This window comes from Pleurodeles waltl, chromosome 6 (genome assembly GCF_031143425.1).
Source record: "Pleurodeles waltl isolate 20211129_DDA chromosome 6, aPleWal1.hap1.20221129, whole genome shotgun sequence".
Classification (NCBI taxonomy): Eukaryota; Metazoa; Chordata; class Amphibia; order Caudata; family Salamandridae; genus Pleurodeles; species Pleurodeles waltl.
Genome location: NC_090445.1, coordinates 788,652,385 through 788,678,943, shown reverse-complemented (window position 1 = coordinate 788,678,943; position 26,559 = coordinate 788,652,385). Strand labels below are relative to the sequence as shown.

The window sequence follows — 26,559 nt, the reverse complement described above, 5'->3', positions numbered from 1 at the left end:
GGAGCCGGAGCAGCTGCAAATCACGCGGTAACCAGCAATGCAGTCTAGCGTGGGGAGGCAAGGACTTACCTCCACCAAACTTGGACTGAAGAGCCACTGGACTGTGGGAGTCACTTGGACAGAGTTGCTGAGTTCCAAGGACCACGCTCGTCGTGCTGAGAGGGGACCCAGAGGACCGGTGATGCAGTCTTTAATTGCCTGCGGTTGCAGGGGGGAGATTCCGTCGACCCACGGGAGATTTCTTCAGAGCTCCTGGTGCAAGAAGGAGGCAGGCTACCCCAAGAGCATGCACCACCAGGAAACAGTTGAGAAAGCTGGCAGGATGAAGCGATACAAGGATGCAGTAGTCGTCTTTGCTACTTTGTTGCGGTTTTGCAGGCGTCCTGAGCAGTCAGCGGTCGATCCTTTGGCAGAAGGTGAAGAGGGAGATGCAGAGGAACTCTGGTGAGGTCTTGCATTCGGTATCTGAAGAATTACCCAAAGCAGAGACCCTAAATAGCCAGAAAAGGAGGTTTGGCTACCTAGGAAGGAGGATAGGCTAGTAAGAAAGGTAAGAGCCTATCAGAAGGAGTCTCTGATGTCACCTGATGACAATGGCCACTGAGAGCAGTCCATTGTGCCATCAACACCTCTGTTTCCAAGATGGCAGAGGTCTGGGGCACACTGGAGGAGCTCTGGGCACCTCCCCTGGGAGGTGCAGGTCAGGGGAGTGGTCACTCCCCTTTCCTTTGTCCAGTTTCACGCCAGAGCAGGGCTGGGGGATCCCTAAACCGGTGTAGACTGGCTTATGCAGAGATGGGCAGCATCTGTGCCCATCAAAGCATTTCCAGAGGCTGGGGGAGGCTACCCCTCCCAGCCATCACACCTATTTCCAAAGGGAGAGGGTGTCACACCCTCTCTCAGAGGAAATCCTTTGTTCTGCCTTCCTGGGCCAGGGCTGCCTGGACCCCAGGAGGGCAGAAACCTGTCTGAGGGGTTGGCAGCAGCAGCAGCTGCAGTGGAGACCCAGGAAAGGCAGTTTGGCAGTACCTGGGTTCTGTGCTAGAGACCCGGGGGATCATGGAATTGTCACCCCAATGCCAGAATGGCATTGGGGTGACAATTCCATGATCTTAGACATGTTACATGGCCATGTTCGGAGTTACCATTGTGACGCTATACATAGGTAGTGACCTATGTATAGTGCACGCGTGAAATGGTGCCCCCCGCACTCACAAAGTCCGGGGAATTTGCCCTGAACAATGTGGGGGCACCTTGGCTAGTGCCAGGGTGCCCACACACTACGTAACTTTGCACCCAACCTTCACCAGGTGAAGGTTAGACATATAGGTGACTTATAAGTTACTTAAGTGCAGTGGTAAATGGCTGTGAAATAACGTGGACGTTATTTCGCTCAGGCTGCACTGGCGGGCCTGTGTAAGAATAGTCAGATCTCCCTATGGGTGGCAAAAGAAATGCTGCAGCCCATAGGGATCTCCTGGAACCCCAATACCCTGGGTAACTCAGTACCATATACGAGGGAATTATAAGGGTGTTCCAGTATGCCAATGTGAATTGGTGAAATTGGTCACTAGCCTGTTAGTGACAATTTGGAAAGCAGAGAGAGCATAACCACTGAGGTTCTGGTTAGCAGAGCCTCAGTGAGACAGTTAGTCATCACACAGGGAACACATACAGGGCACACTTATGAGCACTGGGGCCCTGCCTGGCAGGGTCCCAGTGACACATGGACTAAAACAACATATATACAGTGAAATATGGGGGTAACATGCCAGGCAAGATGGTACTTTCCTACAGTGTAGGAGGCTGGACTGGCTTGTAGTGAGTACCAAGGGGTACTTGCACCTTGCACCAGGCCCAGTTATCCCTTATTAGTGTATAGGGTATCTAGCAGCTTAGGCTGATAGATAATGGTAGCTTAGCAGAGCAGCTTAGGCTGAACTAGGAGACGTGTGAAGCTACTACAGTACCACTTAGTGTCATATGCACAATATCATAAGAAAACACAATACACAGTTATACTAAAAATAAAGGTACTTTATTTTTATGACAATATGCCAAAGTATCTTAGAGTGTACCCTCAGTGAGAGGATAGGAAATATACACAAGATATATATACACAATAGCAAAAATATGCAGTATAGTCTTAGAAAACAGTGCAAACAATGTATAGTTACAATAGGATGCAATGGGGAAACATAGGGATAGGGACAACACAAACCATATACTCCAAAAGTGGAATGCGAACCACGAATGGACCCCAAACCTATGTGACCTTGTAGAGGGTCGCTGGGACTATTAGAAAATAGTGAGAGTTAGAAAAATAACCCTCCCCAAGACCCTGAAAAGTGAGTGCAAAGTGCACTAAAGTTCCCCTAAGGACAAAGAAGTCGGTAGCACCCGGAGAAGTGCCAGAAACAGGCACTACGAGGATGCGTGAAACGGTGCTCGCCGAAGTTGCACAAAGGAGTCCCACGTCGCCGGAGACCAACTTAGAAAGTCGTGCAATGCAGGTTAGAGTGCCGTGGACCCAGGCTTGGCTGTGCACAAAGGATTTCCGCCGGAAGTGCACAGGGGCCGGAGTAGCTGCAAAGTCGCGGTTCCCAGCAATGCAGCCCAGCGAGGTGAGGCAAGGACTTACCTCCACCAAACTTGGACTGAAGAGTCACTGGACTGTGGGGGTCACTTGGACAGAGTCGCTGGATTCGAGGGACCTCGCTCGTCGTGCTGAGAGGAGACCCAAGGGACCGGTAATGCAGCTTTTTGGTGCCTGCGGTTGCAGGGGGAAGATTCCGTCGACCCACGGGAGATTTCTTCGGAGCTTCTGGTGCAGAGAGGAGGCAGACTACCCCCACAGCATGCACAAGCAGGAAAACAGTCGAGAAGGCGGCAGGATCAGCGTTACAGAGTTGCAGTAGTCGTCTTTGCTACTATGTTGCAGGTTTGCAGGCTTCCAGCGCGGTCAGCAGTCGATTCCTTGGCAGAAGGTGAAGAGAGAGATGCAGAGGAACTCGGATGAGCTCTTGCATTCGTTATCTAAAGTTTCCCCAGAGACAGAGACCCTAAATAGCCAGAAAAGAGGGTTTGGCTACCTAGGAGAGAGGATAGGCTACTAACACCTGAAGGAGCCTATCAGAAGGAGTCTCTGACGTCACCTGGTGGCACTGGCCACTCAGAGCAGTCCAGTGTGCCAGCAGCACCTCTGTTTCCAAGATGGCAGAGGTCTGGAGCACACTGGAGGAGCTCTGGACACCTTCCCGGGGGGGAGCAGGTCAGGGGAGTGGTCACTCCCCTTTCCTTTGTCCAGTTTCGCGCCAGAGCAGGGCTAAGGGGTCCCCTGAACCGGTGTAGACTGGCTTATGCAGAATTGGGCACATCTGTGCCCAACAAAGCATTTCCAGAGGCTGGGGGAGGCTACTCCTCCCCTGCCTTCACACCATTTTCCAAAGGGAGAGGGTGTCACACCCTCTCTCAGAGGAAGTTCTTTGTTCTGCCATCCTGGGCCAGGCCTGGCTGGACCCCAGGAGGGCAGATGCCTGTCTGAGGGGTTGGCAGCAGCAGCAGCTGCAGTGAAACCCCAGGAAGGGCAGTTTGGCAGTACCAGGGTCTGTGCTACAGACCACTGGGATCATGGGATTGTGCCAACTATGCCAGGATGGCATAGAGGGGGCAATTCCATGATCATAGACATGTTACATGGCCATATTCGGAGTTACCATTGTGAAGCTACATATAGGTAGTGACCTATATGTAGTGCACGCGTGTAATGGTGTCCCCGCACTCACAAAGTTCAGGGAATTGGCTCTGAACAATGTGGGGGCACTTTGGCTAGTGCCAGGGTGCCCTCACACTAAGTAACTTTGCACCTAACCTTTACCAGGTAAAGGTTAGACATATAGGTGACTTATAAGTTACTTAAGTGCAGTGTAAAATGGCTGTGAAATAACGTGGACGTTATTTCACTCAGGCTGCAGTGGCAGGCCTGTGTAAGAATTGTCAGAGCTCCCTATGGGTGGCAAAAGAAATGCTGCAGCCCATAGGGATCTCCTGGAACCCCAATACCCTGGGTACCTCAGTACCATATACTAGGGAATTATAAGGGTGTTCCAGTAAGCCAATGTAAATTGGTAAAAATGGTCACTAGCCTGTCAGTGACAATTTGGAAAGAAATGAGAGAGCATAACCACTGAGGTTCTGATTAGCAGAGCCTCAGTGAGACAGTTAGTCACTACACAGGTAACACATTCAGGCACACTTATGAGCACTGGGGCCCTGGGTTACCAGGGTCCCAGTGACACATACAACTAAAACAACATATATACAGTGAAAAATGGGGGTAACATGCCAGGCAAGATGGTACTTTCCTACACAACCCCCCCCCCAAACGAAGGACAATAAGACTAGCCATGACCTGATGAGTCTTCATTGTCTAAGTGGAAATATCTGGAGAGTCCATCTGCATTGGAGTGGCTACTCCCAGGTCTATGTTCCACTGTATAGTCCATTCCCTGTAGGGATATGGACCACCTCAACAATTTAGGAATTTCACCTTTCATTTGTTTTAGCCAAAGTAGAGGTTTGTGGTCTGTCTGAACAATGAAGTGAGTGCCAAACAGGTATGGCCTCAACTTCTTCAGAGCCCAGACCACAGCAAAGGCCTCCCTCTCAATGGCAGACCAACGCTTTTCTCTAGGGGTCAACCTCCTACTAATAAAAGCAACAGGTTGATCCTGGCCCTCAGAATTAAGTTGTGATAGGACTGCCCCTACTCCTAATTCAGATGCATCAGTTTGGACATAGAATTTTTTAGAGTAACAAGGGCTTTTCAGGACAGGTGCAGAGCACATGGCCTGCTTCAGCTCCTCAAAAGCTTTCTGACAGTTTGCTGTCCATAATACCTTTTTAGGCATTTTCTTGGATGTGAGGTCATTAAGAGGGGCTGCAATGGAGCCATAGTTCTTAATGAACCTCCGGTAATACCCAGTGAGGCCTAGGAAGGCTCTCACCTGGGTCTGAGTGGTAGGGGGAACCCAATCAATAATTGTTTGGATTTTCCCCTGAAGTGGTGCAATCTGTTCCCCACCAACAAGGTGTCCCAGATAAACCACCTTACCCTGCCTTATCTGGCACTTTGAAGCCTTGATAGTGAGGCCTGCCTTTTGCAGGGCCTCCAAAACTTTCCATAGGTGGACCAGGTGATCATCCCAGCTGGAGCTAAAGACAGCTATATCGTCCAAATATGCTGCACTGAAAGCTTCCAGCCCTTGCAGGACTGTGTTCACCAACCTCTGAAAAGTGGCAGGTGCATTTTTCAAACCAAAAGGCATTACAGTAAACTGGTAATGTCCTCCAATGGTAGAAAATGCAGTCTTAGGTTTAGCATCTTCTGACAATTTGATCTGCCAATACCCTGCAGTCAAATCAAAAGTGCTTAGATACTTGGCAGATGCCAGTGTATCTATGAGCTCATCTGCCCTGGGTATAGGGTGAGCATCAGTTTTGGTTACCAAGTTGAGACCTCTATAGTCTACACAAAACCGCATTTCCTTCTTTCCATCTTTGGAATGGGGTTTTGGTACCAGTACCACAGGAGAAGCCCATGGACTGTCAGAGTGCTCAACCACTCCTAGTTCTAACATTTTCTGGACCTCTTGCTTTATGCAGTCCCTGACATGGTCAGGCTGCCTATAGATCTTACTTTTGACAGGCAAGCTGTCTCCAGTATCTATAGTGTGCTCACACTAAGAAGTGGTACCTGGCACAGTAGAGAAGAGTTCAGAGAATTGATCTAGGAGATTTATGCAATTATCTTTCTGCTCAGCAGTAAGACAATCAGCCAAAACTACACCTTCCACAAGAGCATCTTGTTCTGTGGAAGAGAAGAGATCAGGTAGAGGATCACTGTCTTCTTCCTGTCCCTCATCAGTTGCCATGAGCAGGGTGAGATCAGCCCTGTCATAGTAGGGTTTCAGGCGGTTGACATGGAGCACCCTAAGGGGACTCCTGGCAGTGCCTAAGTCAACTAAATAGGTGACTTCTCCCTTCTTTTCAACAATTGTGTGGGGACCACTCCATTTATCTTGGAGTGCTCTTGGGGCCACAGGCTCCAAGACCCACACTTTCTGCCCTGGTTGGTACTGAACCAAAACAGCCTTTTGATCATGCCATTGCTTCTGGAGCTCTTGGCTGGCCTGAAGGTTTTTACTGGCCTTTTTCATGTACTCAGCCATTCTTGATCTGAGGCCAAGTACATAATCCACAATGTCCTGCTTAGGAGCTTTTAAAGGTTGTTCCCAACCCTCCTTTACAAGTGTGAGTGGACCCCTAACAGGGTGTCCAAAAAGAAGTTCAAAGGGGCTGAAGCCCACTCCTTTCTGGGGTACCTCCCTGTAGGCAAAAAGGAGGCATGGTAGGATATCCCATCTCCTGCGGAGTTTTTCAGGGAGACCCATAATCATGCCTTTGAGAGTTTTATTAAATCTCTCCACCAGTCCATTTGTTTGTGGATGATAGGGTGTTGTGAACTTGTACGTTACACCACACTCCTTCCACATGGCCTTTAAGTATGCAGACATGAAATTGCTTCCCCTGTCTGATACCACTTCCTTTGGGAAGCCCACCCTGGAAAATATTCCCAGGAGGGCCTTTGCCACTGCAGGTGCTGTAGTGGTCCTTAAAGGAATAGCTTCAGGATATCTTGTGGCATGGTCCACTACCACCAAGATAAACCTATTGCCTGAAGCAGTAGGAGGGTCAAGGGGGCCAACTATGTCAACCCCTACCCTTTCAAAGGGAACCCCAACCACAGGCAGTGGGATAAGGGGTGCCTTTGGGGTGCCACCTGTCTTGCCACTGGCTTGACAGGTTTCCCAGGACTTACAAAATTCCTTTGTGTCCTCAGACATCCTAGGCCAATGAAACAATGGAACCAGTCTGTCCCAAGTTTTCATTTGACCCAGGTGCCCAGCTAGGGGAATGTCATGTGCCAGGGTTAGGAGGAACTTTCTGTACTCCTGAGGAATCACTAATCTCCTGGCAGCTCCAGGTTTAGGATCCCTATGCTCAGTGTACAAGAGGTTGTCCTCCCAGTAAACTCTGTGAGAGTCACTGACATCCCCATTAGCCTGTTTGACAGCTTGCTGTCTGAGACCCTCTAATGTGGGACAGGTTTGCTGTGCCACACTCAGCTCCTCTCTGGCAGGCCCCCCTTCACCCAAAAGCTCAGCAGTGTCTGCTTCCACCTCCTCTGGTGTAGGTTCTGCACAGGGAGGGAATTCTTCTTCCTCAGAAGTTGAATCCACTGTAGAGGGAGGGATAGTAGGAAGTGGTTTGCTTCTACTAGCCCTAGCTTTAGGGAGCACTTGGTCCATTGTTCCAGGATCCAAGCTTCCCTGTCCTTTTTGCTTTTTGGCCTGAGCCCTTGTCAAAGCAAAAATATGCCCTGGGATGCCCAGCATTGCTGCATGGGCCTCCAACTCCACATCTGACCAAGCTGATGTCTCCAAATCATTTCCTAGTAGACAGTCTACAGGTAAATCTGTGGCTACCACAACTTTCTTTGGACCAGTAACCCCCCCCCAGTTGAGATTAACAACAGCCATGGGGTGGCTAAGTGTGTTGTTGTGAGCATCGGTTACTTGGTACTGGTGACCAAGTAGGTGTTGTTCAGGGTGGACCAGTTTCTCTATGACCATAGTCACACTGGCACCAGTGTCCCTGTAGGCCTGAACCTCAACACCATTTATTAGGGGTAGCTGCTTGTACTTATCCATATTAAGGGGACAAGCAACTAAGGTGGCTAAATCAATAGCCCCCTCAGAGACTAACACAGCCTCTGTGGCCTCCCTAACAAGGCCAACCCCAACTAAGTTACCAATAGTGAGCCCAGCTACTCCCTTGGATTGGCTATTAGTAGGTTTGCTCCCACCACCACTGCTATTAGTAGGGACACTAGGGGTAGCAGTAGGGGTTGTGGTGGTAGGAGCATTGGTGCTTTTCTTTGGACAACTGGGATCTGTTGTCCAATGGCCTTTTATTTTACATAAATAGCACCATGGTTTCTTTTCCTTGTTCTGATTAAAAGAGGATTTGGGCCCACCACCCCCACCAGAGTGTTTTTGTGGGCCTGATGAAGACTCATTTTTAGATGTGTCCCCACCCTTGTCAGAAGACTTACCATCCTTCTTTTTGTTGCCATCTTTGTCACCCCCTGTATGAACTTTTCCGTTCACCCTTGCTCTGACCCATTTGTCTGCCTTCTTTCCCAATTCTTGGGGAGAGGTCAGATCAGAGTCCACCAAGTACTGGTGCAACAAATCAGACACACAATTATTAAGAATATGCTCTCTCAGGATCAAGTTATACAGGCTGTCATAATCAGTAACTTTACTGCCATGTAACCACCCCTCCAAGGCCTTCACTGAATAGTCAATGAAATCAACCCAGTCTTGTGAAGACTCCTTTTTGGTCTCTCTGAACTTTATCATGTATTGTTCAGTGCTTAAGCCATAACCATCCAGGAGTGCATTCTTAAGAACTTGGAAATTATTAGCATCATTTTCTTTCACAGTAAGGAGCCTATCCCTACCTTTTCCACTAAATGATAGCCATAGGATAGCAGCCCACTGCCTTTGAGGGACATCCTGTACAACACAGGCCCTCTCAAGTGCAGCAAACCACTTGTTAATGTCATCCCCCTCCTTGTAAGGGGGAACTACCTTGTGCAGATTCCTGGAATCATGCTCTTTTGCAGGATGACTATGGGGAATACTGCTGCTGCCACCATGGGTTTCTAAACCCAGTTTCTGTCTCTCCTTCTCTACTTCTAAAGTCTGTCTATCCAAATCCAGCTGTTGCTTCTTGAGCTTCAGTCTGGTTTGTTCCACTCTCAATCTATTGAGCTCCCTTTCTAACAATCTGTCATCAGGGTGGGTGGGAGGGACATGCTTTGAAACAGAAGTATGGTGAGAATGGACAGAAGGAGACCTGTCCCTTACAGAAGCCACCCTAACAGCTTGGCTAACAGAAACATCACTACCAGTATGGTGAGAATAAATGCTTTTGCTATGATGTGAGACAACACTATTTATATGGTGTGGCTCATCATCATTACCAACTATGCTAGACTGTCTAGTAATGGGCAGGCTAGGAAGTTTCTTTCCTGAATCTTTTCCTGGGGGAGTCCCTGGATCTGATTGAGAACCATTAGCTACTTTTTCAACAGATTGGGCACTTATGGCCTTATCCTGTACTCTAAGCATGTTAATTAACAGTTCTAAGGAAGGATTCTTCCCTACACTCAAACTTCTCTCTATGCAGAGATTCCTTGCTCCTTTCCAGCTAAGGTGATCATATGCAAGTTTGGACAGATCAACATTTTGGCCTGTGCCAGACATTTTTTTAGAGAGAGTTAAAGTGATGGTAAAAGATAAAAAGTTTGTCAGAGCTTTTAGAAAGACAGAGAAAAAAAACTTTTAAAACTTTTTAGAACTTTTTAGAAAGTTAGAAGTACTTTTCAGCACTTAGAAAAGAGTGAAAAGAGGAAATGCAAAACTTTTTGGCTATGTGTATATACACTGACCTTGTTTTGTATATTTTTCTCTTATGAAAAGTACAATGACAAGAGTGGTAAGTAGTCTCAAAGCACTTATCCCACCGCTGCACAACCAATGTAGGAGGCTGGACTGGCTTGTAGTGAGTACCAAGGGGTACTTGCACCTTGCACCAGGCCCAGTTATCCCTTATTAGTGTATAGGGTGTCTAGCAGCTTAGGCTGATAGATAATGGTAGCTTAGCAGAGCAGCTTAGGCTGAACTAGGAGACGTGTGAAGCTACTACAGTACCACTTAGTGTCATATGCACAATATCATAAGAAAACACAATACACAGTTATACTAAAAATAAAGGTACTTTATTTTTATGACAATATGCCAAAGTATCTTAGAGTGTACCCTCAGTGAGAGGATAGGAAATATACACAAGATATATATACACAATAGCAAAAATATGCAGTATAGTCTTAGAAAACAGTGCAAACAATGTATAGTTACAATAGGATGCAATGGGGAAACATAGGGATAGGGGCAACACAAACCATATACTCCAAAAGTGGAATGCGAACCACGAATGGACCCCAAACCTATGTGACCTTGTAGAGGGTCGCTGGGACTATTAGAAAATAGTGAGAGTTAGAAAAATAACCCTCCCCAAGACCCTGAAAAGTGAGTGCAAAGTGCACTAAAGTTCCCCTAAGGACAAAGAAGTCGTGTTAGAGGAATAATGCAGGAAAGACACAAACCAACAATGCAACAACTGTGGATTTCCAATCTAGGGTACCTGTGGAACAAGGGGACCAAGTCCAAAAGTCACAAGCAAGTCGGAGATGGGCAAATGCCCAGGAAATGCCAGCTGCGGGTGCAAAGAAGCTTCTACTGGCCAGAAGAAGCTGAGGTTTCTGCAGGAACGAAAAGGGCTAGAGACTTCCCCTTTGGTGGACGGATCCCTCTCGCCGTGGAGAGTCGTGCAGAAGTGTTTTCCCGCCGAAAGAACGCCAACAAGCCTTGCTAGCTGCAAATCGTGCGGTTAGCGTTTTTGGACGCTGCTGAGGCCCAGGAGGGACCAGGAGGTCGCAAATTGGACCAGCAGAGAGAGGGGACGTCGAGCAAGACAAGGAGCCCTCTCTGAAGCCGGTAGCACCCGGAGAAGTGCCAGAAACAGGCACTACGAGGATGCGTGAAACGGTGCTCGCCGAAGTTGCACAAAGGAGTCCCACGTCGCAGGAGACCAACTTAGAAAGTCGTGCAATGCAGGTTAGAGTGCCGTGGACCCAGGCTTGGCTGTGCACAAAGGATTTCCGCCGGAAGTGCACAGGGGCCGGAGTAGCTGCAAAGTCGCGGTTATTAGCAATGCAGCCCAGCGAGGTGAGGCAAGGACTTACCTCCACCAAACTTGGACTGAAGAGTCACTGGACTGTGGGGGTCACTTGGACAGAGTCGCTGGATTCGAGGGACCTCGCTCGTCGTGCCGAGAGGAGACCCAAGGGACCGGTAATGCAGCTTTTTGGTGCCTGCGGTTGCAGGGGGAAGATTCCGTCGACCCACGGGAGATTTCTTCGGAGCTTCTGGTGCACAGAGGAGGCAGACTACCCCCACAGCATGCACAAGCAGGAAAACAGTCGAGAAGGCGGCAGGATCAGCGTTACAGAGTTGCAGTAGTCGTCTTTGCTACTATGTTGCAGGTTTGCAGGCTTCCAGCGCGGTCAGCAGTCGATTCCTTGGCAGAAGGTGAAGAGAGATGCAGAGGAACTCGGATGAGCTCTTGCATTCGTTATCTAAAGTTTCCCCAGAGACAGAGACCCTAAATAGCCAGAAAAGAGGGTTTGGCTACCTAGGAGAGAGGATAGGCTACTAACACCTGAAGGAGCCTATCAGAAGGAGTCTCTGACGTCACCTGGTGGCACTGGCCACTCAGAGCAGTCCAGTGTGCCAGCAGCACCTCTGTTTCCAAGATGGCAGAGGTCTGGAGCACACTGGAGGAGCTCTGGACACCTCCCAGGGGAGGTGCAGGTCAGGGGAGTGGTCACTCCCCTTTCCTTTGTCCAGTTTCGCGCCAGAGCAGGGCTAAGGGGTCCCCTGAACCGGTGTAGACTGGCTTATGCAGAATTGGGCACATCTGTGCCCAACAAAGCATTTCCAGAGGCTGGGGGAGGCTACTCCTCCCCTGCCTTCACACCATTTTCCAAAGGGAGAGGGTGTCACACCCTCTCTCAGAGGAAGTTCTTTGTTCTGCCATCCTGGGCCAGGCCTGGCTGGACCCCAGGAGGGCAGATGCCTGTCTGATGGGTTGGCAGCAGCAGCAGCTGCAGTGAAACCCCAGGAAGGGCAGTTTGGCAGTACCAGGGTCTGTGCTACAGACCACTGGGATCATGGGATTGTGCCAACTTTGCCAGGATGGCATAGAGGGGGCAATTCCATGATCATAGACATGTTACATGGCCATATTCGGAGTTACCATTGTGAAGCTACATATAGGTAGTGACCTATATGTAGTGCACGCGTGTAATGGTGTCCCCGCACTCACAAAGTTCAGGGAATTGGCTCTGAACAATGTGGGGGCACCTTGGCTAGTGCCAGGGTGCCCTCACACTAAGTAACTTTGCACCTAACCTTTACCAGGTAAAGGTTAGACATATAGGTGACTTATAAGTTACTTAAGTGCAGTGTAAAATGGCTGTGAAATAACGTGGACGTTATTTCACTCAGGCTGCAGTGGCAGGCCTGTGTAAGAATTGTCAGAGCTCCCTATGGGTGGCAAAAGAAATGCTGCAGCCCATAGGGATCTCCTGGAACCCCAATACCCTGGGTACCTCAGTACCATATACTAGGGAATTATGGTGTTCCAGTAAGCCAATGTAAATTGGTAAAAATGGTCACTAGCCTGTCAGTGACAATTTGGAAAGAAATGAGAGCATAACCACTGAGGTTCTGATTAGCAGAGCCTCAGTGATACAGTTAGTCACTACACAGGTAACACATTCAGGCACACTTATGAGCACTGGGGCCCTGGGTTACCAGGGTCCCAGTGACACATACAACTAAAACAACATATATACAGTGAAAAATGGGGGTAACATGCCAGGCAAGATGGTACTTTCCTACATACAGCTACTCATGTCGGCAAGCACGTCAAACCTCCACAAAGGGGTTTTAAGCACTACTTAATGCTGCACTACAATACAACACTTGAGAGTGATTAGATAGAGAGAAAGAAATAAAACCAATGGAGTGCAATCTTGCTGATGCCAGTCAGAGCCACAAATTGTATAATGAGGCTGCATGGTCAAGCCAGGTACTGCACCTGATTATCATGTAACAACAGGCAACACCTATCACAGATTCAGTGCCCTTTTGGGAGGGGTGGGAATCCAGAAAGATATAAGATTAATAGGGTATTGGAGGGTGGCATTCAGTCCCTCGAGAACAGACTTCATAGCAGGTTTAGCAATAGACAGTAGGACGGAGATGGATCTAAAGATTAGAGGGTGCAAGACAATTAGGTGAAGAATAACAACAACAGCTTTTCGTGTGTTGGTGTGTTTAAGGCAGAATGTCGAGAAAGTGCATGCAAACTGAAGGAGTCTCTATTTGAAAGAAAAAGCAGAGCTAATGTGATAGAGATCAGTAATTCAGGTATTTGGTTAGTGCAGGGTGCGCACTTAAGCCCTGAGACACACCCTGTGTGACCCACTGCTCCTGGAAAGGACCAGGAAGCTACCATAGCGAGATAGGGACTGAGCTGCGCTGATCAGACAAGGCGCCCTGCAAATGGTGGCCAGAGGAGAGCAGCGGTCTAGTATCGACCTGCAGCCCTTCGTGGCATAATCCAAGCTAGAGCTCAACAACTGACAAACCACTGCTGCTGCCACACACCGCAGGAGTCGTTTCTATTGACGACCAGCAGCAACTGGCGGTGACTGCTTGCTGCAAGGACAGCCATGTGAGGCCTCCGCAAGTAAAACTGAAAGCGAGAGCAACTGGGATAAGGAGAGCACTACGGCCCCATCAGTGTAGCTGGCCACAGCTTGCCGACATCGTCCAGCCCTGGGGTGAGCGGCAGATGACAAGACCCATGTTTGATTAACTGATGGTTAGATCTCACCTAAAGCACGCAGTGCCAGGACTGCAAACCTCAGCTGCCGAGAACATGGAAATGGTGCTCAGAGGCAATCCATGACATGCATATAAGGACTACCTTACGGAAAGACCCAGGAGTTACCCTTTGACCTTGAACATCTGCCCTGGATTGGAAGTAGATTCTGTTTGGCTCATGTGGGCAGATATTAGCACCCACTGTATAACACTACTAAGACTGGATCTGCAATAGCGCCCTCCCGACTACCGACCACAGCAGGTCTAGTGGGTAATGACAGCCCGCACTGAGAACCATGCTAAGTACAGACTGTGACACCTAATCCCTGGGGAGATTCGATCTGGGATGGGGTTGCCAACCTCCAGAGCTTCTATGCTGAAATTTGCATCGCTGTTGCAAAGGAACAGTATTATCTGAGCCTCCAGATTACTCCAGACTTCCCCACCGTTGGCCTGCCACAGCACCACGGAACTTACACAACTGGCTGGTGGCACTTTCTTTTTCACAACTAACTGCAGCCATGGGCAAAGCAACTAGGAAGAGAGACCTAGATGCAGGAGGAGCAACAGCACATTGCCCAATTGCACAGATGCCGGACGATGACACTGCACCCGCGAGTCAAACACTGCAAGATATCTTAAAAGCCACAACTGCTTGCAGAGAAGCCCTTGAGACAAAAATAGACCCACTGTGAGCAGACCTGGGCATTCCTAAAGACCACCATTGGCTGGCGGAGAGGGTCACCACAACAGAAAGGACGCTAGCAGAGATTCCCCCGGATTTACTGGCACTCCGTGAACGACTCACACTTATGGATGGAAATGGTCACATGCAACAGGTGGAGGACGTCAAAAATTGATTAAAGAGAAACAATAATAGGTAGAATAGGAGAAACAGTAATAGGTATTGCGGAGAAATTGGAGGGAAACAACATGCTGAAATACCTGGAGAGGTGGCTGTGAGAAGAAATAGCTCCTGAAGGACTGTCGCCCTTCTGTTAATTGGAAAGAACACATATAGTGCTGACACATTCCCTGCTGAGGGAGCACATCCGAGAAAGACAGTGGCCCGACTCCACCATTACAGAGACAGGTACTATAGAGTGTGACAAGCCAGAACAAAGGGTGCCATCAAGGTGGACAACAGTAAAGTCATGAATTTCCCTGATTCCACGAAGGAGATGCAGAAACTACACTCGCCATCCCTTGATGCAAAACGGCACTTCAGTCAGATGAGCGTTGAGTATGCCAGGTTATTCCCACCTCTGCTGCTTGTTGCAACACTTGATGTAGTGCAATTCTTCTGCTCCCCGCAGGAAGTACGGGAATGGATTGCTCACCACCCGACAGCAGGATCCAACCAGGGGTACCCAAAGTGATTACCCAAGAGGCAGAGAACAAGATGCACAGAAAAGAGCACCCAGAGACTGACTGCATCAGGGGAAGAGATCCAGCAGGAACAGCAGCGGGCTGTGGAGTTGACAGCGGTGCTGAGTGGTGGCGGAACAAGCCCAGCTATGTCGATGGATGGTAATGAGATCTGTGATCCAGAGCTGAAACAGGACTCCAGCTCCCTTGGCGATTCAGATATTGTGATGTCGATGGTGACGCCGGCCACTGCAGATGAACTAATCTGAAGCAGATGCCAAGATGTAAGACTGGAGCTTTTTATTTGGTGGGCGGGCGGATGTAAGTGAAAACAGCAATGTGTGAACTGTGGACACACTGCAACATCCACCTGGGTGCAACCTCTAACACAATTTATTGATTACCTGATGGTGGTGGGGGGAAGGGAGGGAGGGATATCTGTATCCAGGGCTCTAGGATGCTTTTGTCTCCCCTCCACCTCTTTTTGTGAGCTTCACGTTTTGACAGACTAGTTGTGAGTTTGGATGGGAAGAGTTCATCTGCTTGTCCTGGGGAATGGGAGTGGGATTGTTTGTTGTTCAAATGCAACTGAAAATAGTACAAGCCATGCCCCTGAGACAAATCAACGGCCACCTCAGAGTTTGACAGCCACCTATGGGGTGTCGGAGGCAGAGTGGAGACACTTGTTCAGCTCTCACTGCACCATATGGCAACCCCCATGACCAATAGGTTTTATCCTGGAAGGGGGATGCACAACATGACCAAAAGGTACATATTATTATCCTACCTTAGGAGGTGGGGGTCCAGATAGCCCTCCTCCAGGAAACACATCTGAAAGCCAAAGAAAAGGTGGCACCACAGCGTAAATGATGGGGGCAGGCATACTATACAACCTACTCTGCATACGCTAGGGAAGCATTAGTGTGGATCACTCCAGGGACACAGGAACACTTATTGATCCCTCGGGTAGATTTGTGGTGATTGCTGGCCGACTGGAGGGAAGGTACGTAACACTAGTTAACATATATGTACCAAACACAGACCAAGGGTTATTCTTCTAAGCTCTCTCAAGGGTTTGACCCCCTACTTAACAAGACCATTACTAATGGGAGGGGACTATAACTGTGTAGCGGACCCCACGATGGATGGTTCCCGCCTCCTGTTGAAAGACTCGCCTACGATTAGAGTGGCCCGAGTATTCAAGGACTGGAAGGCAGAATAGGGACTGATTGACTCCTGGCACTTACGTCACCCACATGAACAGGACTATTCCTTTTTCTCATCATTACATGACTTACATGTGCAACTTGATGCGTTTCTCTGTACCCCAGATGTACACAACTCAGTACACAGTGCAGAGTATCTTTCTAGAACTGAGTCAGACAATAACTTGGCTTTACTCACCCTGGGGTGGGGGAGTACTTTACCCACTATACTGATTTGGATACTAAAACCAGCGTCCCTGAAAGTTTGCATTTTTCGGACCTCGGAGGGGGAAGGCCTCCGACAATACTTCGAAGAAAATACTGGCACAGCTTCCTCCCCACAGGCAGAGGGAGATGCCCCTAAGGTAGTGATTTGAGGTAAGTGTGTTGCAGCATCCACAGGGGTATGCCGTACGTTATTAGAGGAAGTAGTGTCAGCTGAGGCCGCGTTAAGATGAGCTGAATGGTGCAGACTGGGCTACCTCGAGTTCCAACTGGAACTTCTGGAGGCCAAGAAAGCAGTCTTACATGACTAGGGCACATGCAGAGTGGAACCATACGGGATCACTACTGGCTTGGCTCGTGAAACCTTCTAAGCAGGGTTCAGTTGTGGTGGAGCATGAGACGTCGTAGGGTTTATTGACAAACAGATATTAACGGCAAGTTCTATACCTACTACTCAGGACTCTCTAGAAGCACTACACACAGGTCCACCGATGAATCAGATGTTATTTGGTGCCATCTAACACTACCCATCTTTCCCCCTCAAGTGGCAAAGGAGCTTGAAAGAGAGATCACACTATAAGAGTACGAGCGGCCATAAAGGGTATGGCTCGGGCAATACACCTGAAACCAACAGCTTCCCGGTGAAGTTCTATGGCGCATTTGGTGACAACCTAGCCCCTAAATTAGCCGACCTGTACAACCAGCCTGGAGAAAAGAGCTGTCACCATCATCCATCCGCGAAGGCCTGATAGTGACACTGCTCAAACTTAGTAAACATGTCAACGTTAAAAAAGCTTATCGACCATTGTCCATGTTAAATATAGATTATAAGATCCTTAGTTGTATTCTGGCCATTAGGCTATTCCTGCACTAGCCGCAACTCATACACTCAGACCACACGGGATTCATACCAAGCCGTAACACGGCAATTAATAAGGAGGCTCCTCATAATTCTAGAGGTGGAAACGTATGACCAAGAAGAGACAGCAGGATTTATGGTAGACATAAAGAAGTCATTTAATAGACTGGAGAGAGAGTTCCTGTGCGCAGTTAAGTAGCTCTTCGGACTGGGGCAGGGATTTGTGAAGTGGACTAAGCTATTATATACAAACACAACATCCAGAGTCTGGACGGGGCTCAGCTATCAGGTGGGCTGGTGAACTTGACAAGGGTGCACTCTGTCACCCCTGCTGTTTGCTCTCGCAATGGAGCCCCTGGCGTGCGACGCACGAACTGGGAATATTTATGAGGGGACAGAGGTCACACGCCATATCCATTAGTTGGCGCTATATGCGCCTGATCTCTCTGAGGAACACCTCTGTGTGTGCTCAAGTGGGTAGGTTCTTGGAGAAATTTGGATTGCTATCAGGGTTGCAAGTAAACTGGCAGAAGCTGTGTTTATTCCCCTCACTGGCACACTGTGACCCTCCGCTGGACTTGGCTCTATTACAGTGGGAGTCCCATTGCTTTCAGTACGTAGGGGTGCAGATATTTCATGATCTGTTTGACCTACTTGAGGGTAATGTGGTGAAGGTGATCCGTACTCTCAAGACAACTATGGAATTCTGGTCTGCGCCCCTCCCCCTTTTCAGTGGCATGCCAGGTGGCATGGTTGAAATGGTCGTACTTCTCCAACTTTTAAATTTCTTCACCGTATTGCTGGTCTAGATTCCTCGAACACTATTTACAGAACTTGATTCCCTTTTTATTGCATTAATTTTGGGGAACAGGCCATAGAAGAGTATCCTTGACCACACTGCAGCGATCGGTAGAAGACAGAGGCCTTGCAGCCTCTGACTTCGAAGCATATTGGCTAGTGGTGCAGCTTCAGTGGCTGACGCAGTCGGTGGCAGGCACGCTAACGCTGAGGAAACTGATGAGCCCCTTGGTAGCCGAACTTGAGCCGTTAATGAAAATACTTATATAGCTCAGATGCCACGAGGATGACACTATGGAATTTAGATTATTGTGCTGCTGCTGGAACCATTGATTGTGGAAAACATATGTGAAAGTACCATATTCACTTGATTTCCCCATAACATTGCTGGAGGTCTTTACTCATGGGGAGAACTGGTGAGGATTAGGAGAGTGGAAAGATGCAGAAGAGGCCTAGATAGGTGACCTGTTTGAGACGGAAGCACTCCTTCCGTTTGAGGAATTCCAAATGGGATATGACCCGCACAAAGGCCACTTCTGCTACATGGTGCTGTCACAGTGGCGGTGCATAAACATCAGAAGGAGGCCTATCTGAGCCTCCCACGCATAAATGCTGTCACTATATCCTAATGTCATAAGGCATTTTCAAGGCGGTTAAATGGCTATCGGGGGATCAGAGAGAGCACAATGCACTCACTCATCACCCTCCGAACTCGCTGGGAGGAAGATCTTGGGAATCAGATTCCTGAGAAAGATTGAGAGACTATACTGGAGGGTATCCCTAAAATATCAAGAAATGCCAGCTATAAATTGCTAAACATTTATGCATTGCATAGGGCGTTTCTCACCCCAGGACATTTTCACGCAGCCTCGGCAAAATGTTCGAGATGTGGGGAGGAGGGGGCTGCTCGCCGAGTACTGGGAGGAGATCACAAGCGTACTCTCTGAGGTGGTGGAAAGGGAGGTCCCCTGCACCCCGGGATATTGTTTATTACATTGGTTCACTCACACTGCCAAATCTGAAGCTAGAAGCAGCTTTCAGGACCTAACCTTCATATTAGCAAAGCTGGAAATTATATGGAACTGGAAGATACAGGAAGGCCCACAAGGTGACAATCTGGGCCAGAGAAATTGATTGATAGGCAGACTATGAGGGTGCAGTGCTGCTCTGGGAAGCACAGCAAGGTCAAGGTTTTGGCTTGGCCAGCGCTTGGGAGACACTGACAGATAGTATAAAGTACTCAGAGCCATCATCTTCGGAGGCATCAGAAGCATCCCCTTAGAAAGTTACTGGAGACATACCCCAGAACAAGAGTCTCTATGAGTAGGGAACTATAGAACTAGAATGGACTATATGACATTACCTATTAATACCCTAAATAATGGCAGTTAAGCCTACGGACGAGATACCCAATGTGTTACTTGGTGTAAGGGCACGGCGGTGGGAGGGAGGGAGATCTGTATTACAATGGAGGGGGCAAGCTTAAGTACTTGTTATGCTAAATATTGAATGTGAAGTTATTGAAAAAATCCTATTGTGAAGCATAACGTGATGCAGTTAACCATGTAAAACCAATAAAGTTTGTTATGAAAATTTAAAGAGGTCCAAACCTTACAATGATGCAACTGAGCTTTGTGAGGTGCCTACCAACCAACACAATAAGAGCGTCTTCAGGCCTGGTTGATTCAGCGACACATAAATCTTTCCGATGAAACATCAATGGTAAAATAATTGTTATGGCTGTTGAGGAATGGAAAAACGTAGGTGGGGTTATCTAAGCGAAATGGTGATGAAGCTGGAAAAGAACTGTAGTCAGGCTTGCCCTTGGTGTGCTTAGGCATGTCTGGACTGCCAAAAATGTTCCACCGAAGGACCAGAACGAACAAAGCTGAATCCAGCTGCAGGCATAAGTCAAACTGCCTTGGCAGACTCCTTCGATGGATTTTTTTTTTTTTAAAGAAAATATAACGAAGGCAAGAGACTGGGGAGGAGAGCTAAAAAAAACGACCACAGACCATAGGGGGGGGGAACCATGTAAAGCCGTGGGAGCAAGGAAGATAAAGGACGAGAGGTTTAGATAAAAACCTATCCAAAGTAAATCCCTAATAGACAGTAGCCAAGAACCTTTTATGAGTCACCTTTCGGTAGGTTCACCAATGACCGCAAAGAAGCAAACATATCATGACAGAGTAGAGACGTCCAGGGTGTCAGGCTATAGAATGCACTGCAACCGTATCTCAGAAGCAAACTATTTATGCTGCAGGAAAATACCGAGAAGAAAAAAAAAAAAAAAAAAAACTTGGCTTTTTTTAGCTGACCTCCTATTCAGGATTTGCTGACCTCATGGACAGCAACTGACAAATATTTAACAGGAGATCAATCACAAATTTGGCTTGATTTTGCCTTTAAGGGTTTTGTGGTTATAAAGGGTGACAAGACAGTCTCAGGCACATAGAAGATGTGCAATTATATATACTTAGAAGGTGCTTCGCTCAGACCACCACACGTTTAATAGCAGGATACCCTTCGATGATTGTGGTGCAAGGGAAAAAAAAGAGCACATCTGGAAAAGCATGGAAAGGAAGCAGCCCACAAACTAGGACGTTGAGAAGGAAAACAAGAGCTACATCACACCTCCACAATAATGCCAGGTGTACTCCCAATGTTTTATAGTTTAAGCTCAATTAAAACCTTTCCCTTTCGTACACTTGACCCTTGTAAAAAGAAGTTAGGTTTACTTACAGATAATGGAAATAATACATCAAAAGATTCTTACGTGAATGGATACTTATGTGCAGCAGCACCCAGGAACTGTGCAAGAAAGCAGCTGCTACCTAATGTGTTCTGCCACACTGCAGATATCAACTGTCTCATGGCAAATCATTCTCATCAAAGAGACTGCCATAGACGCCATTGTTGGACGCTGTGGTGCAGAAAATGTGCAGAAGCACTGGGGGTACCCTGGGAAGTAGAGAAATTGGCTTCCTATCATAACATTCCACGTTCTTTGCTCAATGGATATGACCCAGAAAACAAAGTGGTTAAAAAGCAACCTAGAAGGCACTTACAAAAACAAAAAAGTAGTAACACAACACATAAAAAACGAATTTGTCTTTATTAAACAAATCCTGGCTCTATAAACAAATTAATTACACCTTAGAACTTGGTTAGTTTGGAAAAGGGAAAGCAAGCAGCTTCCACTTATGTTAATAAAAATTGGCACTTATGTTAAAAATAAGTTATGATACACTTACAAGAAAACACAATCCGATTAGCAACATACAACAGAAGTAAGAGATGCAATATTGTTTGTATTTAAATCATTTTGCAGCGCCTCACCTTCTGTTTCCTATTCTGTACGTTGATCAGAGCCGTAAACTTTTGACTGCAGGAGCACATTCACGTTCTGCCCTTTATCCCTTCACAGCATATTCATCAGCAACTTTGAAGAAGTGAGAGAGATAGAAGTGGTAAGCTGTTGAACTTTACACTACCATAAATATTTTCCTGCTTTATTGACTGAGATTTGTGCACGCTGTGCAGAGTGAGTTACTCTAAGGAAAGTGCTTGCAGTTCCAAAGGTCTTGTCTGTGGACTTCATACCTACATTTCCTATGCCTTTCTTTTAAGGTGTTTTCACCATGCACATTACGTTTACCAATGATATCCTATAAATCATTATGGAAAGTATTTCAAGACCTCTCTAAAAAGCACGAACATAAATTTCCCTTGCATCATACCTTTTCAAGAATTGTCTTCCATACCTACACAATTCAATGATCATTATAAGCATGTGTGAGTTTTATAAAAAACAACCTTATACGTTATGTACAGAAAAACGTAGGCAAAAAGACAGGAAAAGGCAGAATCTGGGACGGGGCTAAATAATATATATACATATATTTGAATGTAGACAAAAGTTTGATCATTCATTTTGAGTATTATGCGGGGGACCACATGCAGCAGTGCGGACATTTTTTGGCTAAGCGATTAAAATGCATTACACCTCATAAGAATGGGAAACAGCAATTACAACAAAACCCGAACCCACATGCCTTCACAACGAACATTTAACCATGCAAGCAACATTATATGCATGCCTTTCCTAGGAATATGCCTTTACCACGCATGCCATTACAGCTAATTTCGTTGTAAAGACATGAATGGTAAAGGCATATTCGCTGTAAAGGTTTTACAAGTATGTTTAATATATATATTTTGGCGGGGATGTCATTTTTAGGGTTTAGGGTGGGTATGTTTTTTTGTGTGATAAGTGTTTCTTGAGGGTTTCGGGTGGGTATGGGGTTTTGGGCGGTAAGGTTTTTTTTGGGTTTACGGTAAGTATGGGTTTTTGGGAGGCAAATTATTTTTTAGGGTTTAAGGTGGGTATAAGTGTTTGCGTGGCAAAGGTATTTTTAGGATTTAGGGTGGATATGGGTTTTTGCCCATTAAAATAAATAATTTAATTAAATTTACTATAAAATAAGTGTTAAGGCTTCAGTTAGTATTAGGTTTAAGAATTAACTACAGGCTAGTGGTATTAATGGGGTGGGGTAAAGTTAATCATTTAATTTAAATTAAATTATGTAAGGCTTGGATTTAGTATCATACAGTTGAGGTGTGATAATTATAACAATATTTGGTATTTGGATCCCTGAGCAAACTAATGTTGATGCAGTGATCACAATTTATCGACAAAAATCCGAATCTGGGAAAAAGACTTAGGGGGTCTCATATCAAACATAAGCCAAAGGCCAAGCCTAAATCTTGCAGGTGCTAAAAGAAAACAGAAGGGGCGCACTTGGAACCACAGATCTTTAGTACTGTGATTATTCGGAGTAGCTTCGGTATTTCGATAATGAGGCTAAGTACCCCTTATCAATTAAGCAAACAGGATTTGATACAGTGATTTTGGAAATGCCAGCATTAATTAAATGTGCATATACACACTGGGAAGGTGAGGCATCAGTTCCTTACTGCTAGACAGGGGAAGTGAGGTGTTGGTTCCTTACGGTTGCAGAGGAGGTGATGTGGCATTGGCGGCGGTTCTTTACGACAAGGCGGGGTCAATTAATCCAGCAGGTCAAGACGCGAGGAGTCAACTTTGCAGTGTCTAGATAAGAGCCTGGGGCCACAGGTGCTTCAGTGGAGTCAGGTGCCACCGACGCCGGTGACACAGCACTCTGGACTCATGCTTTAGCTGGACTTCTGAGGCGCTGCGGCGGCATTAAGCCTATATTGTAGGTCACGGTTGTTGCTTTCAGCTGGGACCATAGCTCCGGTGCAGGCAGTGACACAGTGTCGGTGAGCGGCGCAGGTTCCAAAGTCGTTCTGGACGTCAATTCACTAGTTTCTTCTTTGTTGCACCTGAACTCACTCCCAGTGGTCCAGGAATGGGATTTGGCACCACCTGGCAAGTCAGGACTCTCAAAGAGAGAGCCCAGGTGCTGACAGGTGAAGTCTTTGATGTCCCTGAGACTTCTTAACAGGAGGCAAGCTCAGTCCACGCCCTTGGAGAACCTTTGAAGGCAAGATGTAGAAAGCCAAGTCCAGTCCTTTCACTCCCAGGACAGAAGGAGCAGGCCAGCACAACAAAGCAACAGCAGAGTGGCAGTCCCTCCTACGGCATCCAGCTCTTCTTCCTGGCAGAATTTCCACAGTTAAGCAAGATTCTAACTATGTGGAGTGAGAAGGCCAGTACTTATACCTATTTCTGTCGCTCGAAGTAGGCAAACTTCAAAGGGAAGTCTTTGTAGTGCACAAGACCCTGCCTTTCCCTGTCCTGGCCCCAGACACACTCCAGGGGGTTAGAGCCTTCCTTGTGGGAGGACAGACACAGCCCTATTCAGGTGCAAGTGTCAGTCCTTCCACCACTCTTGCTCAGGAAGACCCATCAGGACATGCAGAGCACAACTCAGCTCCCTCTGTGTGACTGTTTAAGAGTAAATGCACAAACAGCCCAACTGCCATGATCTGAGGCATCTGTCCGCACCACAAATTTCTTGGAAAAGTCAGGGGCCTTGAGCACGGGTGGATGCACACGGTCTCCTTTAGGGCGTCAAAAACAGTCTGAAATTCCTCTGCCCAGATCACCTGAGGTGGCTTCTTCCTGGAAGTCAGCTCTGTGAAGGGAACTGGATTTGTCACCAGGTGCTGGCAGGTGAAGTCTTTGGTGTCTCCAAGACTTCTTAACAGGAAGCAAGTTCAGTCCAAGCCCTTGGAGAACCTTTGGAAGCAGGATGTAGAAAACCAAGTCCAATCCTTTCACTCCCAAGACAGAAGCAGCAAGCAGCAGGCCAGCACAACAAACCAACAGTGGAGTGGCTGTCCCTCCTACAGCATCCAGCTCTTATACCACAGTCCAGAAGGATTCTAACTATCTGGTGCAAGAGGTCCAGAACTTATATCTATTTCTGCTTTGAAGTAGGCAAACTTCAAAGAGAGGTCTTTGTAGTGCTCAAGAACCTGCCTTTCCCTGCCCTGGCCCCAGACACACTCCAAGGGGTTGGAGACTGCTCTGTGTGAGAACAGGCTCAGCCCTATTCAGGTGGAAGTGTCAGCTCCCCCCACCACTCTAGCTCAGGAAGAGCCATCAGGATATGCAGTGCATATTTCAGCTCCCTTTGTGTGACTGTCTAAAGTGAATGCACAAACAGTCCAACGGTCATCACGACCCAGACGTGTTTTCAGTAGGCAGGCAGAGGCACAGAATGATTAAGCAAGAAAAAGCCCACTTTGTAAAAGTGTCATTTTCAAACTCACAGTTCAAAAACCGACTTCACCAAAGGATGCATTTTACAATTGGGAGTTCCGAAACCCCAAACTCCATGTCTCTATCTGCTCCCGATGGGATATTACACTTAAAAGATATTTTAAGGCAATCTCCATGTTATCCTATGGGAGAGATAGGCCTTGCAATAGTGAAAAATGAATAAAGCAGTATTTCACTATCACGACATGTAAAGCACACCAGTAGATGTCCTACCATTTAAATACACTGCACCCTGCCCATCAGGCTGCCTTGGGCCTACTTTAGGGGTGACTTACATGTGCAAAAAGGGAAGGGTTGGGCCTGGCAAGTGGGTGCACTTGCCAGGTCGAAAAGACAGTTTAAGACTGAACACAGACACTGCAGTGGCAGATCTGAGGCATGTTTACAGGACTACTCATGTAGGTGGCACAATCAGCGTTGCAGGCACACTAGTAGCATTTGATTTACAGGCTGTGGGCACACATAGTGCAATTTACTAGGGACTTACTAGTAAATCAAATATGTCAATCATGGATAAACCAATCATCAATACAATTTAGACAGAGAGCACTTGACCTTTAGCACTAGTTAGCAGTGGTAAAGTTCCCAAAGTCCTAAAGCCAGCAGAAACTAAATTCAGTACAGGATCAAATACAGGAGGTCAGAAGCAAAAAGACAGGGGGAACCACGCCAAGAGCTGATAGATTTAACAGATCTTATAAGAACCCTTTCTCAAGAATCTACAATAATGTTATGTTTGAGCTTTAGGGATTTTATGAGGCACGGCCTAGCTTTAAAAAAAAAAAACTTGCCACAGCACCTGAGCTCCACATCTCTATTTTGTGTTGTCTAGCAACAAGAAGAATTTGACCCACGGAGTTTAGCTTGCATCAGAAGCCAATACACAAAGTTTAACTAGCTGCTACAAGCCCCTCTACTTCTAATGCAAAAAGCATGGGATGATCCCCTCCATTATGATTGGAGAACTGTTTGATTTTTGACCAAATGTGTCAGTTATTCCTGGATTCTCACTAGTGCACCCAAAGCTTGATAAATACTGGTCCATTACTGTAAGTAGTTGAAATGGACATTGAAGAGGATTCTGTGGACTAGCCTAAAGAAAAAGTTGACTAACAGTGGACTTAGCTTGTTACTATTTTCCAGCCACAAACACACAAAGAACTCTTGAGAAACCGTACTGCTGCAGCCTTCACAGGCAAAGGTGCAAGGGAGCTTATGAAGCCTAACCCAAAATAAAACCTGCAGAGTATAATATTGCCCTATATAAAGCTCAAGCGCAGCTCAAACCTTAATAAGTTAGTAGTCTACATGTGCTCAGTCACAAAAGACCTCTTTGAAAGTTATTCTCATTTTTTGTTTTATGTCAAACATCATCAAATCCCCAGAGATTGCCAATGCTGCAACAAAGTTCATATTATGACCCTAGGTAATAATATGTTGCAATTGATCTTCCCCTTGCACCCAAAGACAGTATCTATTTTCTTGCTTATTGTACATGGTGTTTTCTGGGTTTGGTAGGGCCATGGCAGCTTTCAGTCTATTTCAAAAGCAAGATTGTCAAACCAGTATACATTCTCAAGCTGGAAAACATCGGATTTCAGTTTATAATGCTCACAAAAATAAGTGTGTTCACCATTTTAGAAGGCTAAGAATGCTTTCTTAGAGCCACTTCCCACCACTTGCCTA

General features: G+C 47.0%; 1 protein-coding gene across 1 annotated transcript in view; it reads right to left on the bottom strand.

Moving 5' to 3' along the window:
- Window positions 1-26,559, bottom strand: part of XPNPEP1 (X-prolyl aminopeptidase 1) — a 433,587-nt gene that overhangs the window by 400,596 nt on the left and 6,432 nt on the right. Inside the window, exon 2 of the mRNA XM_069239428.1 lies at window positions 21,441-21,543. The gene's annotated coding sequence lies outside the window, so the exon portion shown is untranslated. The remainder of the gene's footprint in view (window positions 1-21,440; window positions 21,544-26,559) is intronic.